Genomic DNA, 20,416 nt, shown 5'->3' with positions numbered 1-20,416 from the left:
AGTCAGGTATCTGGCAGGTGCCCCAGTGAAGCAATCTTATGTTCTCAGTGAATTCTATTAAGAGACACATGATGCTGACTGCTCCCATTACTGGTGACATTAACTTTGATCAGTTGGCTAAGGTATTGTTTGCCAGGTGTTTCCACCATAATGGTATTATTTTTCCTTCAGTAACTAGTAAGTATCTTGTGAGAAAATATTTTGAGACTATGTAAATACTTGTTATTCCACAAAATTTCAACTTCAATCTAGTTTCACAATCCACTGATGATTTTTGCCTGAATAGATTACTGTTATGTTTGTGAAATGGTGATTTTACATTCCAACGTTTATTTTATGGTTAATCTGGTACTCTACTTTTTAAGAAAAGGTTTTTCTCTTTCTTTCTCCCCTTTCCTCTCACTATCCTCTCCTCCCTTCTCCCTTCCTCACTCCCTTCTACCCTTCTTCCCTTCTCATTTGTCTGGCTTTATAGATCCTTGCTTTATTCTGTGGGTTACATTTTCTTTAGTATCATTGTTTATTTTGATGTTCATATTCTAGATTTGGGAACCCCCTGAAACTGGTTCCGGAATCCCTTTCACATGTTTTTGTCAATCTTTTAATATTTCATTATATCCCAACAAATTAAAATATTCCAGACTCTTCATGAATTTCCTATTATTCAGCACTGAAATTTGTCATTTTTTTTTAAAGGGAGCTAGTTCTTTTTAATGGAAAAGGTTTTTAGAAACCAGGCTCTGAGGTTTAGCTGGCATGCACTCATTGTTTTTAGATCCTCTCAGAAGAGCAACTATAAAAGACATGCATGTGCATGCACACACACAAATACAAACATTTAAAAATATACAAGTAGGTTTGATAGCTCCAGTTTTAATCCACCTCCATAGGGTTCATTCTATCTTCCACTCTCCATTATCTGTAAATCCTTCTGCCAACAGTGAGAAACCTTTCTCTTTACTATCCATAATATAGCTTGATATTTGCTCAATCAAAAAATATACAGAAAATAATTCCAGAATTACCCATGCTACCAACTAGAGTTCAATATTGGTTTATATTTCTTTTTTTTGTGTTTAACCTGGGAATATATGAGCCAAATAGTATGTTTAAATTTTCCTAAAGGTTAATTTTTTTCCTCTTCAATGTGGTTATAGTATTTATTTGTCAGTACAACTCATTCATTTATTTCTGTTCTTATTACACTTTGGGAGTTTCCCCTATTCTTACTGGTTTCAATTACTTTAATTATTGATTATGAGAACCATATACATGGCTCCAAAAATCAGAGCTGTCCAGAGAGATGTCTTTCTTACCCTCTTCCTTCTGTCTTTTCTACCCTGTCCTCATCCATCTTCTGTGGGTAACCAATCTCACTATTCTCTGGCTTACTCTTCGTGCATTGTATTTTGAACAAATTAGTTAATATGTGCAAATTGTCTTATTTCCCTTTCCTTCTTACACAAAATGTTTATTTCTATGTTGCTACTCTAAATGTACTTTTTGACTTTTTCTGACTCCTTATCTTAAGGGTCCACAAGCTGGCCTGAGGACCAAATCTGGCCCAATGCCTGTTTTTGTAAATTAACTTTTATTGGAACATAGCCATGCTCATTTATTTATAAATTGTTGTGGTTAATTTCATGTTATGATGATGTATCTAAGTAATTTCAATACAGAATTTATAGTCTTCAAAGCCCAAAATATTTACTAGAGGGTCCTTTATAGAAAAGCTGTCATCTCTTTCCTTTAGAGACAATCTGTCTGGTTATCATTTTGTATTTAAAGGCTGTAGATTTCTGGACGTTAACTATATATTCTTCTAACTTACTGAATTCCTCTATACTTTGAGTTATTTTTATCATTGATTTTTCAGGATTTTCATGTACATGATTATATAATCTGTAAATAAATGTATTTTTATTTTGTTCTTTTTGGATTTTTCACCCCTAATTTTTCCCCTGTTTCTAATCACATTAGCTAATGTCTTAAATAAAATGTTGAGCAGTAGTGGAAATATCTTTACCATCTTCTTGATCTTAGTGGAAATACCTTTAGTGTTTTCCCATTAAGTTAGCTGTTACCTTTAAAACCAATGCCTTTTCATTTAGGATTAACTTTTCTTACTATGTTAAGAAAATATCATTATTTTAAAGAAAAAATACAGGTCAATGAAAGAAAACAGTTCAACATAGACCCACACATATAAGATGAGTCAATTAAAAAAAGTATCAAGGTAATTTGACAGAGAAAGTCCAGTCTTTCATCAAGTGGTGCTAGAAATAAAACAAATACTTCAGTGTAAAAACATGAATTTGAACCCTGACTTCACATCACATATAAAAACTCAAATAGATTATTTTTCATAAAACAGTGTAAGAGCCAAAACTATATGATGCAGAAAAGTAAACATAGGGGAAACTCCACTGTCACTGGATTAGACAAAGATTTCTTAAGTAGAACACAAAAAGCATAAGTGACCAAAAAATAGATAATATAACTTCATCACAAGTTTAAACTATTTCTTTTCACAAGGCACTGCTATGGAAAGATAAGCCTTAGATGAGAAGAAAATAATTGCAAATGATAGATCTAATAAAGAACTTATATGTAGAATATATCAATAATTCTCATAACTCAATTTAAGAAAGTAAACATCTTTACACTGTAGCACTTACATTTAAGTCTTTGATTAGTTTTGAGTTTTTTAAAATGACTTTATTCCATTTTTGAGAGGAGAGAGAGAGAGAGAAGCAAGGGGAGAGAGAGAGAGAAGCAAGGGGAGAGAGAGAGAAAGAGAGAAGCAAGGAGAGAGAGAGAGAGAGAAGCAAGGAGAGAGAGAGAGAGAAGCAAGGAGAGAGAGAGAGAAGCAAGAGGAGAGAGAGAGAGAGAGAGAGAGAGAGAGAGAGAGAGAAAGAAAAGGAAGCATCAACTCCCATATGTGCCTTGACCAGGCAAGCCCAGGGTTTAGAACCGGCAACCTCAGTGTTCCAGGTTGACGCTTAATCCCATTGGGCCACCACAGGTCAGGCTGTTTTGAGTTTTTATATATGGTTCAAGGTAGGTATCCAACTTCATTCTTTTTCATGTGGGTAGTCAATCATCCCCAAACCATTCTTTATACATTTTTAGTTTTTAAACAATTTCTGGAAATGCTCTAATTTTATATCCCTTATTACAAAAGGGGAACCATTTATTTCTCTTATTTAAAAAATAAATTACATTCATTGAGAAAAATAAAAAAAATTCAAGCATACAAACAAGTGAAAATTAAAGTTGAAAACCAAAGGTTATCTTTTAAGCCCTTACAGTGAAACAGCCTGTGGAGGAGGCCGTCTCCTTCCGATCACCCGGCAGCTCTGGAAGGTTGATGGGTGGACAAGTGATGCTCTGGTAGGCTACCCTATTTGTATTTATTCTCCTCCAGAGTTCACTGCAGCAGGGCTTTGGAACCGCCCTATTACTTGAAGGGTACTGGCATGGTGGTCTGGATTGCTGACACTGATTTTCACCCTTCAGGGGCACGCAATGGTGATCCCTTGTCTTCTAAATCACTGATTGGATCCTCTGCTTCATCCAACCTACTGTTTATTCCTTCCACTGTGTTCTTAATGTCAGATATTGTATTTTTCATTTCCAACTGGTTCCATCTTATGGTTTCTATGTCCTTTTTCATGCGTGCTATCTCTTTGCTGAAGTTCTCACTTTCCACCTTGAGCATTCATATAACCATTACTTTGAACCCTGTAACTGATAAATTGCTTGTACTCATTCTAATTAGCTCTTTTTCTGGAGTTTTCTCCTATTCTGTTATTTGAGGCATGTTTCTTTTCCCCCCGTTTTATTTTTTAAGAGAGATGCGGGGAAGCAGGGAGGCAGAGAGACAGACCCCTGCAGGTGCCCCAACCAGATCCACCTGGAAAACCCGTACAGGGCGATGCTCTGCCCATCTGGGACTGCTGCTCCACTGCTGGGCAACTGAGCCATTTCAGCGCCTGAGGCAAGATCATGGAGCCATCTTCAGCACCTGGGGCCAACTTGCTTGAATGTTTGAGTCATGGCTGCAAGAGGGGAAGAGAGAGAAAGGGGAAGGGGAAGGGTGGAGAAGCAGATGGTCCCTTCTCCTGTGTGCCCTGACCAGGAACTGAACCCGGGTCCACATGCAGGGCCAAACTCTACTGCTGAGCCAACTAGCCAGGGCTTTTTTCCTCCCTATTTTGGCTGCCTCTTTGTGTTTGTTTCTATTTATTTGATAGATGTGCTATGATTCCCAGTCTTTGTGTGGTGATGATCTTCTGTCTTAGGTTTATCATTGGCTCAAGTGGTGCAATCTCCTTGACCACCTCAGCTGGGTATTGCAGGAATGCTCCTTGTGTGAGCTATGTGGCCCCTCCTGTTTTAATGAGTCTTGATTGCTATTGGACCATTTATGGGTGAGACTGGCCCTCAGGCTGTCTATGAGACTCTACCTTGACCAAAGCAAGCAAGGTGCTGTGCAGGTGCTGACACAGGAAGCAGGATTTGCATCACTCTTCTTTCCCATCTAATTATCTTAGCCTTAGACCACTTTTTAAATTTATAGTTGAATCTATTCTTCCTCAGGCACCTTATACTCATTATTCATCATATATATTTTATTCTTTTTATAATCTTTTCCTGAGTTTGACCAATTCTTTTTTCTGTTTCTGTCCATTTCTCTTGTTTTTTTAATTTTTGGTTCAAAATCTGTTTTTAAATATACAATTCTAATTGTGAGTTTCAAGTTATTGAACTCAAGAATGAAATGTTACATTACAATTTTCTTTTGCTGTCCCATTGTTTTTGCTGTTGTTGTTATTTTAGAATTATCATCAGTTGAGTTATTTGAATTCTCCTTTTCTATTCTCTTTTTAAAGTAGTTATGGTATATAAGTCCTGGACAGTTGGCTCATTGGTCAGTTGGTAAAGCATTGGCCAGGCTTGTGGATGTCCCAGGCTCAATTTCCAGTCAGGGCACAAAGGAGAAGAACCCACTTGCTTCTCCACCCTTCACCCTCTTGCTTCTCTCTCTCTCTCCCTCTCTTCCCCTCTCCCCTCCTCCTGCAGCCATGGCTTGATTGGAGCAAGTTGGCTCTGGGTGCTGAGAATGGCTCTATCGCCTCTGCCTCAGGCACTAAAGAAGAGCTTGGTTGCTGAGTAATGGAGCAATGACCCAGATGGGCAGAGCTTCACAACCTAGTGGGCTTGCCATGTGGATCCCGATTGGGGTACATGTGGGAGTCTGTCTCTATACTTCCCCTCTTCTCATTGAAATAATAATAATAATAATAATAATAATAACAACAACAACAATAATGTAGTTATATAAGCTAGGCACAAATGTGTGAGAGTTATGTACAGATAGGAGTATTTGCTGTGATTTAAGACTATTAGTTTAAAAGTATCCCTTTTTGTCAGTGTAGCAGCATCATTTCTTGACTGATGACTTTATTTTTGCGGTACAGAAGGAGGACTTTGTGCAATTCAATATGTTTTCATTTTCTTTTATAGGATTCTATATTTCTTTCTGTTTCTTATTTTTCCCTTTATTATACAGTCTCCAAAAGACATTCTTTCTTTTAACCTCTTCTTTTCCCTGTAGTATTATCACCTCCCTATATCCTGTGCACACTTCTCTTTCCCTTTTTTCTTTAGCTAGTATTCAGATCTGCCAAAATAGTTTTTAAACATGTAGGAGTGGTTTCTCTCTCTCTCTCTCTCTCTCTCTCTCTCTCTCTCTATTCTATCAATCTTAAGCCCAGCACTCACTCTCCACTTTTCTCTCCCATGCATTTTTTTTCTAGACTGTTTTCTCTATGAATGCTTACCCTGGAAGCACAAAAGTTAGCTCACGGAGGTTTTATTTTCTACTGTAAGCACTTTTAAATTTGAAAGTTTGCCACCCCCTAGATAGGTTGAGCATGCAAGCTTCTTAAAGTTATTTATTTTTATTACTTTTCTGTTTTTAAAGGGTTTTGACATTTTCAGATTTATTTCTGTATAACTTTGATAATTCTACCAATGTACAATGTAAGACTCCAGAAAGCCCAGGTAGAAACACTTCTTAGAAAGCTGTGAGATGAACGGATTGAGGTCACAGGATGCTGGAAGACAGAGGAGTGCTAATGCCTGCGGTAGAGACACCCCCCAGAGTACCTTAGGCACCAAATCGCACACTTTAGGGCTAGGGCTACTCTAGTCCAAGAGCAGTGACTACTTTAGAGCCTAAGAATTTCCAAACAATCTTCAAAAGAATCAAGCTAATCCATCAATAAAATAAATGGTTGCATCCCTGGCTAAAAATGGCCATACTTCCCCTATTCAAACCTATAGAATCTTCTTCCACTAAGAAACACAATACCTATGCCATACCTAAACAGTGCTTCCACCTAGTTCAAATCCTGGGGCTTTGAGTCAAGTCCCATCCCTTAGGTCCAGATCGAGTCATCTATGAACTTAAAAAAAAAATCAAGTTTCTCTGCTTTTCCAGTTATCACCCCTGCATATACTAGGGACAAAATATTTTCAATGAAAGTTCTGACTAGAATAGAGAGAAACATAGCAATCATTAATCAACTATACGAATGATTTAATAGGTCCTGGTTAAATATCCCTTATGTTGCCTGACCAGGCGGTGGTACAGTGGATAGGGCATGGGACTGGGATGCTAAGGACCCAGGTTCGAAACCCCGAGGTTGTCAGCTTGAGCGTGGGCTCACCAGCTTGAGTGCAAAATCACAGACATGACTCCATGGTTGCATGGGCTTAAAGCCCAAGGGTTGCTGGCTTGAATCCAATGTCACTGGCTTGAGCTCAAGGTCACTGGCTTGAGCCCAATGTTGCTGGCTCAGCTAGAGTCCCCTAGTAAAAGCATGTATGAAAAGCAATCAATGAACAACTAAGGCGCTACAAGTACAAGTTGATGCTCTCATCTCTTTTCCTGTCTATCTGCCCCTGTCTGTACATATCTCTCTCTCTCTCTTTCTCTCTCTCTCTCTTTGACAAAAAAAAAAAAAAAAAAAAGTCTTATCTCTGTTCTTTGTGACTGTTGGCTCCACCTTTTGGAAGTTTCTTTCTTATTTATTTTTCTCTTTGACCACAACTGCAGTGATTGTTGGAGGCATGGTATTTTGGGGCTTCTAGAACTTTCACAGCATGGCTTTTGCTCATGCGAAACTGGGAAGCTGGAGATGTTTTGATTTCAGAATAGTTACCGGTTCTGTTTTTGTTTTGCTAGGGCTCGTAACATTTTTTTAGCAAACCAATTTTCTAAAAAAATTTAATAGGTTTTCTGTATTTGCTCCCAGTTTCTGCTGCCAGTAGGTACACCAAAATATTCTTCTGAGACATGATTCACAAGTATGATATTTTTTTTCATTTGCTTCCGGGCCCTATAGCTCTTTTTCTTAACATAATTATGGCTGCCTTGGGACAGCCATTATGAAACATGTCACAATTTTACCGTTAGATTACAAACAAATCACTGACTCCATGTTTTCTTTTATTCATTTCCACTAACAAATTCTTCATCTATCTATAGTCTGTGGACCATTTGTCAATCTTTTGCCTATTAATGAAACCTTTAGACTCACAGGGGTCCCCAAACTTTTTACACAGGGGGCCAGTTCACTGTCCCTCAAACCGTTGGAGGGCCACCACATACAGTGCTCCTCTCACTGACCACCAATGAAAGAGGTGTCCCTTCCGGAAATGTGGCGGGAGGGGCAGATAAATGGCCTCAGGGGGCCACATGCGGCCCACGGGCCATAGTTTGGGGATGCCTGCTTTAGAGTATTAATTGTTACCTCATAAAAGCATTTTTTTTCTAACAAACAACCTAAAATAGGTTCTCACTTATCGATTTGCTTGATCACTGTTTATCTTTCTCAGAATTTACACACTTTGGATTCTTAATTGTTCCTTTTTAACCTTGCAAGTGTTCTACCTCTCCACACATTATAAAGAGCATGAGGGAAGTTGCAAGGGTAGTGTCCAGCACATAGTAGGCACTCAATAACTATGTACTGAATTAATATATAAATAAATGAGCAGGAATGTACTTCAGTTAAACACGTGACTCAGCATTTCAGAATGATCGTTTTAAATGTCTCAAGCCATGACTTATTAATGGTTCATAAGAACAGTATAGTTGGCTCAGCAGTAGAGCGTCGGCCTAGTGTGTGGAGGACCTGGGTTCGATTCCCGGCCAGGGCACACAGGAGAAGTGCCCATTTGCTTCTCCACCCCTCCGCTGCGCTTTCCTCTCTGTCTCTCTCCTCCCCTCCCGCAGCCAAGGCTCCATTGGAGCAAAGATGGCCCGGGCGCTGGGGATGGCTCTGTGGCCTCTGCCTCAGGCGCTAGAGTGGCTCTGGTCGCAACATGGCAACGCCCAGGATGGGCAGAGCATCGCCCCCTGGTGGGCAGAGCGTCGCCCCATGGTGGGCGTGCAGGGTGGATTCCGGTCCGCCGCATGCGGGAGTCTGTCTGACTGTCTCTCCCTGATTCCAGCTTCAGAAAAATGAAAAGAAAAAAAAAAAAAAAAAAAAAAAAAGAACAGTACAAAGACTCCTAGGGTTACAACAGTCTGGACATACAACACTTCAAGTTTACAATGCTCACTACTATAAAAACTTAAAGAAATTAAGATGTGAGTATTTGGGCTTACACTCATTATTGGCATTGTATTTACAAACTACAAACTATGCGGGCGAACTAGTTTGGTTGTGTGTGTGGCAGAAGAATATGCAGTAATTAGACACATGAGTGAGGGAGGTGGTGTCCCCGGTATGCTTATCTAAGCCATTTCGGACTGTTAAAAGAGCAAGTGTTCCATTTGGCTAGGGTGTGTTTCGACTTACACCAAAATTCAGGTTACATTACTGTCATAGAAACAGAACTGTGTCACAACCTGAGGACCTTCTGTACATGAAAAAAAATTGGAAGAAAATTCTAACCAATCCAAATTCAACATTTATTTTTTTGAGCCATGCTTGACAAGAAACAGAACACACTCTCAGTAAAGGTAAGGCATTAAGCTGAGGGGTATTTTGCCCCACAATCTTCCAGGTAAACTAATTTCAAATGGAGCTCAAGGGTTTCTTTAGCTTGCTTCTCTTGTCATCCCTCCCTGATACCTGAGCAGAATTTGAAACAATAGTGCATCACTGTCAACAATATAAGAAACCCAGGAATGGCCTTTCTTTAAATGAAAAGTTTCTCCCCCCCCAAAAAATATTCCCTAATCTTACATTTTGCATATGTTATCAGAATTAGTAATATAGCAAACCTCCTAGAAATCCAAAGAAATACCAATTTAAAAAATCATAGTATTTCTGAAGCTACAAATACATACTGAAGTATGTTACACTTTAGTAAGTGAAGCATAACAGAAAGGTTGATATAACATTATCAATTGTGAATATCAAAAATATTGATAATCCAACAATATGTTGCTCTGAGATGTCTTCCTGACCTCAAAACTAAAATTGTTAATTATAACAGAACTACTTTAACTGCAAATTCTTCTCAGTCCTCTCTTTGTGGTTTGACTTTCCTTGCTAACATACTCTTACCTAAAAAGAATGAAAATTTTACTGAGCTATGGAATATAAAGCTAGTTCAAGGCTAAGGAGGGTTGCCCTTTTCAAAAAGATGCCAATACTATGAACTTAATTGATCCCTGGGTGTTAAGCTGTCACAAGTAGCATCTTGGGTTGAGCAACAGAACCTGAAAGGTCCTGGTGTGTGTATATTTGTATCTATGTATCTACCACCAAGCTAATTCTCTCTATATAGTTATATAACTATGTATATCACAGGTGGTAGTCGGTGTGTAAAATAAGACATGTCATATATAATTGCATATATATTATATATATTTAATAATTTTATATATTCTTTAACTTAGAAATATATATTTGGATAGTAATAGATCCTAGTTTAAGGAATTCAGATATACTCTGAAATGATAAAATTTATCAACCACTGATGACTCTGTGTATCAGAACTGTCACTACATTTTTCATAGGAAATCACTTAGAAATAAATGGGATGTTTTTATGTGTGTGAATGTTTAATGAGGAGCATGACTGTGTATTTTTCTCATTAAAGTCATTTTTCTTTCAACAATAGTAGCTATTCCCCAATTTTTTAATTAACACTTATGTTTCCTCTAATTTCTTACTAATTGGAGGATTTATCTGCACTACCCACTGAAGCAGTTTAATATTACACCTCAAAGAGCTCCCAAGAGAACTATTAGAATTCAATGAAATGTATAGTTTTCCCCAACACCAAAGCAAACACTTTCTCCAGACTGGATTCAGACAGCAAATGAAGTCAGGGAGAAACTCTCCATAAGCTAATCCACTCATGCAAGAAAACTACACTCATACTGAGGATGAACTGAGGATAATTTCAAGACTATGGTAAATCCAGGGGAAACAAAGTTAGCAACTGGATCAAGAGTGAATTCTACCAATCCATTCAAGTCATTTTTATTTATTTGTTTATTTATTTTATTTTATTTATTTATTTATTTATTTATTTTTATTCAATAAGAAGAGGGGAGGCAGAGAAACAAATTCCTGCATAAGCCACAACCGAGATCCATCTGGCAAGCCCACTAGGGAGTGATGCTCTGCCCATCTGGGGTGTTGTTCCATTGCTCAGCAACTGAATTCTTCTTAGTGCCTGAGGCAGATGCCATGGAGCCATCCTCAGTGCCTGGGGTCAACTTGCTCTAATCAAGCCATGGTTGCAGGAGGGGGAGAGAGAGGGAGGGAGAGAGAGGAAGAGAGAGGAAGAGAGAGGGAGAGAGAGAGAGAGAGGGAGAGGGTGTGGGGAGAGGGAGAGAGAGAAAAAGAGAGAGAGGGAAAGGAATAGAGAAGCAGATGGGTGCTTCTTCTGTGTGCCTTGACCAAGAATCAAACCTGGGACATCCACACATCAGGCCAATACTCTACCACTGAGCAAACCAGCCAGGGCAAGTCATTTCTACATAAAGGAATTTTGGGTTGTTTTATGCTTCCTCTATTCTGATGCCTTGAGAGTGAGGGAGACTGAAACAATAAACTAGAAGGAGCTCATCCCCCAGAGATAAATCAGATTATATACCTATAGACTTCTATGTGAGAGAAAAATAAACATCTTAAGTGTCTGAGGAATGGATATTTAGGAGTATATCCATTGGATAAAAGTCTAATTTCAGCTGAAACATCATTCCACTCAGAGTCAACAGCAAAGCTCTACATGGCCTTCATGATCTGGTCACTGGCTATTGCTCTGACCCCATGTGCCTTCTATCTCTGCCTGTTCTGCCACTGTCCAGACAGGCACTGCTGGCTCAGGCTCTTTGACAGTTCCTTGACCTATATCACTTTCTACACCTCCATCCCCTGAGAACTGCATGGCTCTTTATTGAGGCTCCTGTTCAAACATTATTTCCTTAGAGTGGCCATCCCTGATTGATATGAAATAGTCATTCTTTCTTTCCTTTGTCCTCTTTTCCTTTCCTTCTTTTTCTGCTTTGTTTTTCTTCCTAGCATTTATAATCTAAATACTATCTATTCACATGTCTGTTGATTGCCTGTCTCCCTTCAGTAAGATGTAAACTTCATGAGATCAGGATGTCTTTTTACCCACAGCTATAATTCCACCATCTTGAATAGTGCCTGGCTTGCTGTAGTTGAATGGATAAAGGAAGGTGAATGTACATAATACCAAACATAAAAATACTACAGTTAATTACTATTATTCCATGACTAAAAACAAAAGAGAATTGTAGGGTTCATGTTTTCAAAGTGAAGAAAGTCATATGTGTGGGGGACAGCAAATATTAAAACTTTTCCTTCCTGCCAAACAGCCATGGATATTCAGGAATTGTGCTCTAAATAGTGCAGCTAACATGAGGACAATTGATAATATCAGAAAGTCCACACCGTAAAAATGTCATTATTAAGGAACAAGCAGTTTCAGCTGGCAGTAGGCAAAAACAGTCAAGTCTTTAACCCTCTCTGAGTGAATTCTTGTGAGCAGTGTAAGACAGGTATCCAGTTTTATTGTTTTGCTCATGACCATCCACATTCTCCACTACCATTTATTGAAGAGACATAATGAAAACAGTTGCTTGAATTTCTATACACTAACAACAAAATACCTAAAAGAGAAGTAAAAAAAAATTCCCTTTATAAAAGCATTAAAAACAACATAATACTTATGAATAAATTTAATTGAGGAGGTGAAAAATTTGTATACGGTAAGACTTTGAGGAAGTAATTGAAAAATGACACAAAAAAATGAAAAGATGTTCTATGCTCATCGATTAGAATAATTAATATTGTTATTCTACCCAAAGCAATATACAGATTCAATGCAATCCTTATCAAAATTTCATTTTTTAATAGAAACAGATAAAGCAATTCTAAAATTTTTATGCAACCACAAAAAATTCCAAATAGCCAAAGTAACCATGAGAAAGAAAGCCAGAGGCATCTCACTCTTCTGGTTTGAAACTATATTACAAAGCTAAAGTGATCAAAACAGCATGATACTAGCATAAAAACACACATATAGATCAATGGAACAGAATAGTGAGCCCAGAAATAAACTTGTGTGTATATGGTCAATAAATTTACAACAACAAAAGAAGCCAAAAATATACAATAAAAATGTCTGTAATAAAGAGTGTTTGGAATACTAGATATTCACATACAGAAGAATGAAATACAAAAGTCAACTCGAAATGAATTGAAAACTTAAATTTAAGACCTGATACTGTATAAACTCCCGGAAGAAAACAATGGGTCAGCTCCCAAACATTGGTCTTGGCACTGATATTTTTGGATTTGACATGAAAACAAAGACAACAAAGCAAAAATAAAGAAGTGGGATACTAAATTAAAATTTTATGTACAGCAAAAAAAAAAAACACAAAAAACAAAAAAAACAACAACAAACCATCAACAAAATAAAAAGACAAATTACAGCATTGGAAAAATACCTATGAATAGTATATCTGATAAGAGGTTAATATCTCAACTATATAATGAATTCATAAAATTCAACTGCAAAAATAAAATCTGACTTCAAAAGGGGAAGAAGAACTGAATAAACCTTTTCCCAAAGAAGACATATGAATGGTTAACAGGTACATAAAAAGGACTCGGCCCTGGCCGGTTGGCTCAGCGGTAGAGTGTCGGCCTAGCGTGCGGAGGACCCGGGTTCAATTCCCGGCCAGGGCACACAGGAGAAGCGCCCATTTGCTTCTCCACCCCTCTGCCGCGCCTTCCTCTCTGTCTCTCTCTTCCCCTCCCGCAGCCAAGGCTCCATTGGAGCAAAAGATGGCCCGGGCGCTGGGGATGGCTCTGTGGCCTCTGCCCCAGGCGCTAGAGTGGCTCTGGTGGCAATATGGCGACACCCAGGAGGGTCGCAACATGGCGACGCCCAGGATGGGCAGAGCATCGCCCCCTGGTGGGCAGAGCGTCGCCCCCTGGTGGGCGTGCCGGGTGGATCCCGGTCGGGCGCGTGCGGGAGTCTGTCTGACTGTCTCTCCCTGTTTCCAGCTTCAGAAAAATGAAAAAAAAAATAAAAAAAAAAATAAAAAAAAAAGGACTCAACATCAGTAATTAATAGATAAATAAAAAGTAAAACCATAATGAAATAGTTGTTCACACCTGTTAGAATGGTTATCATTAAAAAGATAAAAACATCTGTGAAGGTATGGAAAAAAGGGAATGCTTGTGTGCTGTTGCTGGGAATGTAATTTGATTCAGCCATCATGGAAAATAGCGTGGACTTTCCTAAAAATTTAAAAATAAAACTATTATATGATTCAAGCAATCCCACTCTGGGTTTATATCCAAAGGAACTGAAAACAAGCTTATCTGCATTCCCATGTTCTTTGCAGCACTACTCACAATAGCTAAGATATGGAGACAACCTAACTGTCCATCAATGAATGAATAAAGAAGAAGTGACATATATATATGCATACACATACAAGATACAAGGTATAGTATATGTATGTGCTTTAAATTATATATACTTTATATATAATATATATACTTTATATCTATATCATGTGTACACACACATATATTCATGGCTGCGTAGTATTCCATTGTGTATATGTAACATAGCTTTTTAATCCACTTGTCCACTGATGGACACTTGGGATGTTTCCTGATCTTGGCTATTGTAAACAATGTGCAGCCAGAATTTTTACGGAAGAAGACTGTTTTGTAACATCACCAACATCAGATAACTTCTATATAAAATTAATATCACATAACTGATATACAAAATGAACAAACTAAAAACTATGAGAAAGAAGGAAATCCTGACATTTGTGACAATGTGGATGGACCTTGAGGAGTCACTTGTCATTTATTTATGCTAAGTGAAATAAGATAAAGTCATATATTGTACGTTATCACTACTTCTATGTGGAATTTAATAAAAAATCCAATACATAGATATAGAATAGAAAGTGTCGACTAGAGCCTGAGGGTGGGAGAAACATGCAAAGGTTGGGGAAAAGATACAAAGTTTCCGTTGTGATATAATTAAGGTCTGAGGATCTAATGTGTAACATAGTGATTACAGTTGATAACTTGTATTGTGTAATTGAAATTTGCTAAGAGGGTAAAACTTAAATATTCTTGTAAAAAATAATAATTTATAACATTCAAAACAAGAAATACAATCTAGAGAGAAAATGAAAAAAATGGAGTATATTCAGACATCTGAAAACTCCACAAATAATTAAAAATTTTAAAAGGAATGGTGATAGGAGTTGGCTACTTGAGGTTATTGATTGGGAAGTGTAAGAGGGAGAGATCCATATTTTATTCAGAGTGTACAATTCACTGAGCTGTACACTCAACACGCATATCACTATAGGTATGATATACTTTAATGAAAAATATACTTAACCTATGGATGATAGGGAATGTGTTAACCTAAAATTTCTTGTTTGTGCTGTATCAGGATAACTTGCATCGCCATATGTAGTTTCTACCTATATTTCACAAGCATTGCCAACTTCTCATCTTTCTACCCAGTTGCATGTAGAACATCTACTTATTAATTACTTAACCTCCATTTCATTACACAGTCATGGGTTTTGTTTTGTTTTTTTTTTGGAAACGTTTTTCAATTCTGAACAACCTAAAGAGCACTTAGAATTCTGAACAATCTGAGTAAATGTGCCTAAACCAAGCCATCACTTTGAAATTTAAAAATGCATTTGAATGACTAAGTATTTCTGTGTCAACAAGTATGATTTAAATTACAGCAGAGATGGCAGTCAAATTCACAGTAGAAGCATTGTGATAGAAAGAAAATTAATGAATGTAATATTTTTCTTCACTTTTCCCATAAGTACCAGATTAAAATGATTTCTAATACCTTCATTATCCAGATATTCCTGAGAAGACAAGGAAACCAACGATGTTGGCACGCTTTTCTTATAAATAAGAGTGTTTCTGCCTTTAGCCTGGACTTAATTAAGGACATACATCTATAAACTAGAAAGAGGTGAATGCCACTGAAGAAGGTTATAAAAATAAAATACTGAAACATATTAAATAACAATCCGCATTTTAGGACAAAATAGTCATTTTTGTCAGAGCAGGCTACCATAACCAAATCCCATAGATTGAAAAAAATAAATTTTCTTATAGGTCTGGAGGCTGGAAGTTTGAGAGCAGAGGGTTCTAGCATGATTGAGTCACTGCCTTTTATAGTCTGTGCCTGTGTAGGGTAGGAGATCTCTCTCCCTCTTCTTATAAACCCATTCATACTATCAGATTAGAATCCCACACTTATGATCTCACTTAGCTCTTAATTACCTCCTAAAAGTCCCATCTCTAAATACAGCTCATTGCAGGTGAGGATTTTAACAGGAATTTTAGGGAACAGGATTCAGTATATAACAATAGTCTAGCAATTAAAAGTGGGAGCTCTAGAGCTAGTAATCAAGTTCAAACCTCTGACCCATTGCCTTCTGAGTGATCTTAAACTGTCTATGACAGGGGTTGGGAACCTATGGCTCGCGAGCCAGATGCGGCTCTTTTGATGGCTGCATCTGGCTCTCAGACAAATCTTTAATAAAAAAAATAATGTTAAAAATATAAAACATTCTCATGTATTACAATTCATTCATTTCCTACTGCTCACGTTCATGGTTGCGGGTGGCTGGAGCCAATCACAGCTGTCCTATGGGACAACACCAAATTTTTACTGGATAGTGCATAATGTACACAGGTTGTTGTATGGCTCTCATGGAATTACATTTTAAAATATGTGACATTCATGGTTCTCTCAACCAAAAAGTTTCCCGACCCCTGGTCTATGATATCCTACTTTCTCATCTATAAATTGGATAATAGTACTAACCTCTCATAGAACTAGTATAATACTTAAATAAATGCATATAAGATAGAACAATGCTTAACAGATGATAATCTTTTTATCAAAACATAACTGACATATAACAATGAATATTAGTTTTAGGTGTATAACATACTGATATATATATTTCTAAATATATATAATATATAAATATATTTATATATAATATAAATTTAATAATATAATATATAATATTATATTATATATAATGTAAATATATATGTAAATATATATTACTAAGTATAAATATAATAAATATATAACTAAAAAAACTACCACAGTAAGTTAACATCCATCTTCACAGTTATAAACTTACTTTTCTTGTAATGAGAAATTTTCAGATCTACTCTCTTATCAACTTTTAAATACAGAGTACTGTTAACTATTGTCACCATGCTGTACTCACAGTACTTACTTGTCATGTAATCAGTGTTTAAAGAGTCACTGTAATGAACAGAAGGCAGCTTTGTCAAGGAGGCAGACTTCTTAGAGGCAATCTTTTTTTTTTTTTTTTTTCTGAAGCTGGAAACGGGGAGAGACAGTCAGACAGACTCCCGCATGCGCCCGACCGGGATCCACCCGGCACGCCCACCAGGGGCAATGCTCTGCCCACCAGGGGGCGATGCTCTGCCCCTCTGGGGGCATCGCTCTGTCGCGACCAGAGCCACTCTAGCGCCTGGGGCAGAGGCCAAGGAGCCATCCCCAGCACCCGGGCCATCTTTGCTCCAATGGAGCCTCGCTGCGAAAGGGAAGAGAGAGACAGAGAGGAAGGAGGGGAGTGTGGGGGGTGGAGAAGCAAATGGGCACTTCTCCTGTGTGCCCTGGCCGGGAATCGAACCCGGGACCCCTTGCACGCCAGGCTGACGCTCTACCACTGAGCCAACCGGCCAGGGCCGAGGCAATCTTTGATAAATGCTTGGCATGGAACATTGAGCCTTATGTTACTTAGTGAATTTATTTAATAAACCAAATTCAAGTGAAATTTTTACACTAAATACAGAAATGATGAACCATAAAATAATTGGCACATAATTTTATGCCAATGATGAATAATAGGAGAAACATAGAAATAAACAGGCAAATAGAATGAGGTGGGTTGGTTTAGCATAAAGGCTTTTAAGTTAACTCTACTTTAGAGATAATAGTGAGAATTCTGGTAGCTCTAGGATTTCTCTTTTTCCAAAAAAGAGGAAATGTCATATGAGGAACTAGACTGATCTAGAATTTAGGCAATCTGCCTGCTAAATCTTCGCTTAAGATCAGCCTCATTCAGTAACACAACTGCACTAAGTGATTGTGTAAGAACTAGGAACTTACTCTTGCATAATCTTACTTTTCCTCTGCATTTAACTTTGCAAATGAGCTTCACTTTATTTTATAATGACATTCTGTCATTTTTCAGCTGGAGAGTTAAGTATTGACTGACTGGATCTATTATATGAGAAAGACCCGGCTAGCATCTACAGCACCATCTCCAAGGCATTAAATGTATTTTAAAAAAATAAGACAGGGTCATGACTCTGTTGCACAGATAAGAAGACAAATGGACTTAAGATGTCAGTGGCTCCTGATTTGACACAATTGAATATGAAAGTCAAAATGAAGTGTCTCATTGTAAATGTACTCTTATATAAAACTCCTCATTGGAAAGCCCTCTCATGGTCAGCATATCAACAGGCCTCCCTGGTGCCTCAAATGGTACCTGCAGAAAACGCTCTGCCATTCATTTAACCTCATAATTTATTTTTTTAATCAGTCCATATACCTAACCTTGGGCCATGGTAGCAAAAGAACACTCTCCTAGACATTAGGGTTTGGGGATAGATGAGAGAGAGGGGAAGGGGAAGAGGGAAAGTTGAGAAGAAAGCATGCTGGTGAATGGAAATTGTTAATGCTGACTGCCTTTAACATTTTAGAATTCATGAGAATGATTTATTTTGTTTGCTTGTGGTAGAATTGTCACGCCATCAACTAATTGAACTACTCATTTATGCAGTTCCTACCTATCCAATGAGACTAGGCAAAGAAAAGCCAATATAGTGCTGTATTCAGGGAGTGAATATTCAGGAAAGACCTGGCTATTATTTGTTAAGCAGATATCAAGAAAAATAGTTTTAATCATCAAATTACCTCCCTCCACTAGTGTCTGAGGGGCATCTAATTGTGTTCCAACATACAGAATTGCAAAAGGTTGCCTATGCGCTCGAATCACTTTATTAGTACAATTAATTTTGTGTCTTTATAGTGACCCCTTCATTTGTATAGGTAACAAGAAACTCCACAAGTGTCTAATTAGTATTTTAGTGCAAGTGGAACTGAGGATAGGGGCTTATCAGAGGTGTATTAAATCAGCAGTTAACTATAAATAGAGCATGGCTTTAAACAAATGTGCATTATATTAAAACATTGGTAGCAGAGTCGGAGTTATTTTGTCAGGCTAATGGCTTATCACTCTAACCATCCTAGTGCTAAAGTCTAGTCCTTAAAACATAATTTTTTAATAAGATTCACTAACCAAAATGGTCACATATATATCAAAGTGGCTTGCTTTAATTAACCATTTAACATTTTCTAATAATGTTTTTATACCTCACAAGAAAGTAATTGATAGTTGAAGTAAAATTGCTCACAGCTTATCAGTTTATAATAGACTTTTAATTTTAATTAACTAAGACTTTCAATTACATACCAAAGGTTTTAAAAATAGATCTTTTGGTTTTTTAATATGAAGGAATCTGAACTGTCAAGAACAATCCTTGTGGAACTTAAGTTACTTTGGACAATTATACTATTTAAAAATACTTCTAAGGCAGTTAACTTTTACATTCCTGAAGAAATCACTTTGCCCTTAACAATGCAGGGCCTACCATGAATTTTTTTTTTGAAAAATTAGATTTTTATTTCATTATATAAAATATAATTAAGCAAAAGTTTTAATTTTGTCAAATGGACTTGGCATATAGAAATTAAAAGCATTTTGAAGAAGTGTTAATATAATTTAATTAGCGATTAGTAATTTGTAGAAGATTCTATTTTAAATCACCTGTCTGTGATAAAAGCAATCTTAACTCTACCGTTCAAATCAAATAGAAAATAAATATGTTCTTCCTCAAAATCATTTGGCTTTGTTGGAAAGTTTTACTACTTGATACACAATTTTTAAAAGTCATCAAATATTCAGTGCTATGTATTTGATATACTCATGTCTGTGAGTCTTCAATTAGCTTTTTATTTTTTATTACTATTATTATATCAAAGTGGTTGTCCCTACAGCTCTGGATTCCAGCTGCCTGGGGTTGACTCTTAGTTTTTAATAGAACTAGCTTCAATGGAGTGCAAGTGATTTCTTAAGTTTCCTTATCTATAAAATGAAATGTATTGATAATCTACTGCAGGGGTCCCTAAACTTTTTACACAGGGGGCCAGTTCATTGTCCCTCAGACCGTTGGAGGGCCGGACTATAAAAAAAAACAACTATGAACAAATTCCTATGCACACTGCACATATCTTATTTTAAAGTAAAAAAAACAAAACGGGAACAAATACAATATTTCAAATAAAGAACAAGTAAATTTAAATCAACAAACTGACCAGTATTTTAATGGGAACTATGGGCCTGCTTTTTGGCTAATGAGATGGTCAATGTCCACCAATGAAAGAGGTGTCCCTTCCGGAAGTGCAGCGGGGGCCAGATAAATGGCTTCAGGGGGCCTCATGAGGCTCGCAGGCCGTAGTTTGGGGACCCCTGATCTACTGCTATGTAACAAGTAGCCACACACCTAGTGATGTCGAGCAATGCCCATCCTCTTCCAGAGCTGGAGTCCTCTCCAGAACTTATTCAAGTTGTTGGCAGAATTCAGATTCTTGCAGGTGTAAAACTGAAACCCTCAGTTCCGTAGACTGCCTCTCTCCACAGGCAGTTCTCAGATGGCTGTTAGCTTTCAGCCAAGCAGAATCTTCTACTTCCAGTCTCTTATATTTATTT

Source organism: Saccopteryx bilineata, chromosome 1 (assembly GCF_036850765.1).
Source record: "Saccopteryx bilineata isolate mSacBil1 chromosome 1, mSacBil1_pri_phased_curated, whole genome shotgun sequence".
Taxonomy (NCBI): domain Eukaryota; kingdom Metazoa; phylum Chordata; class Mammalia; order Chiroptera; family Emballonuridae; genus Saccopteryx; species Saccopteryx bilineata.
Note: the sequence above shows the minus strand (reverse complement) of the source record.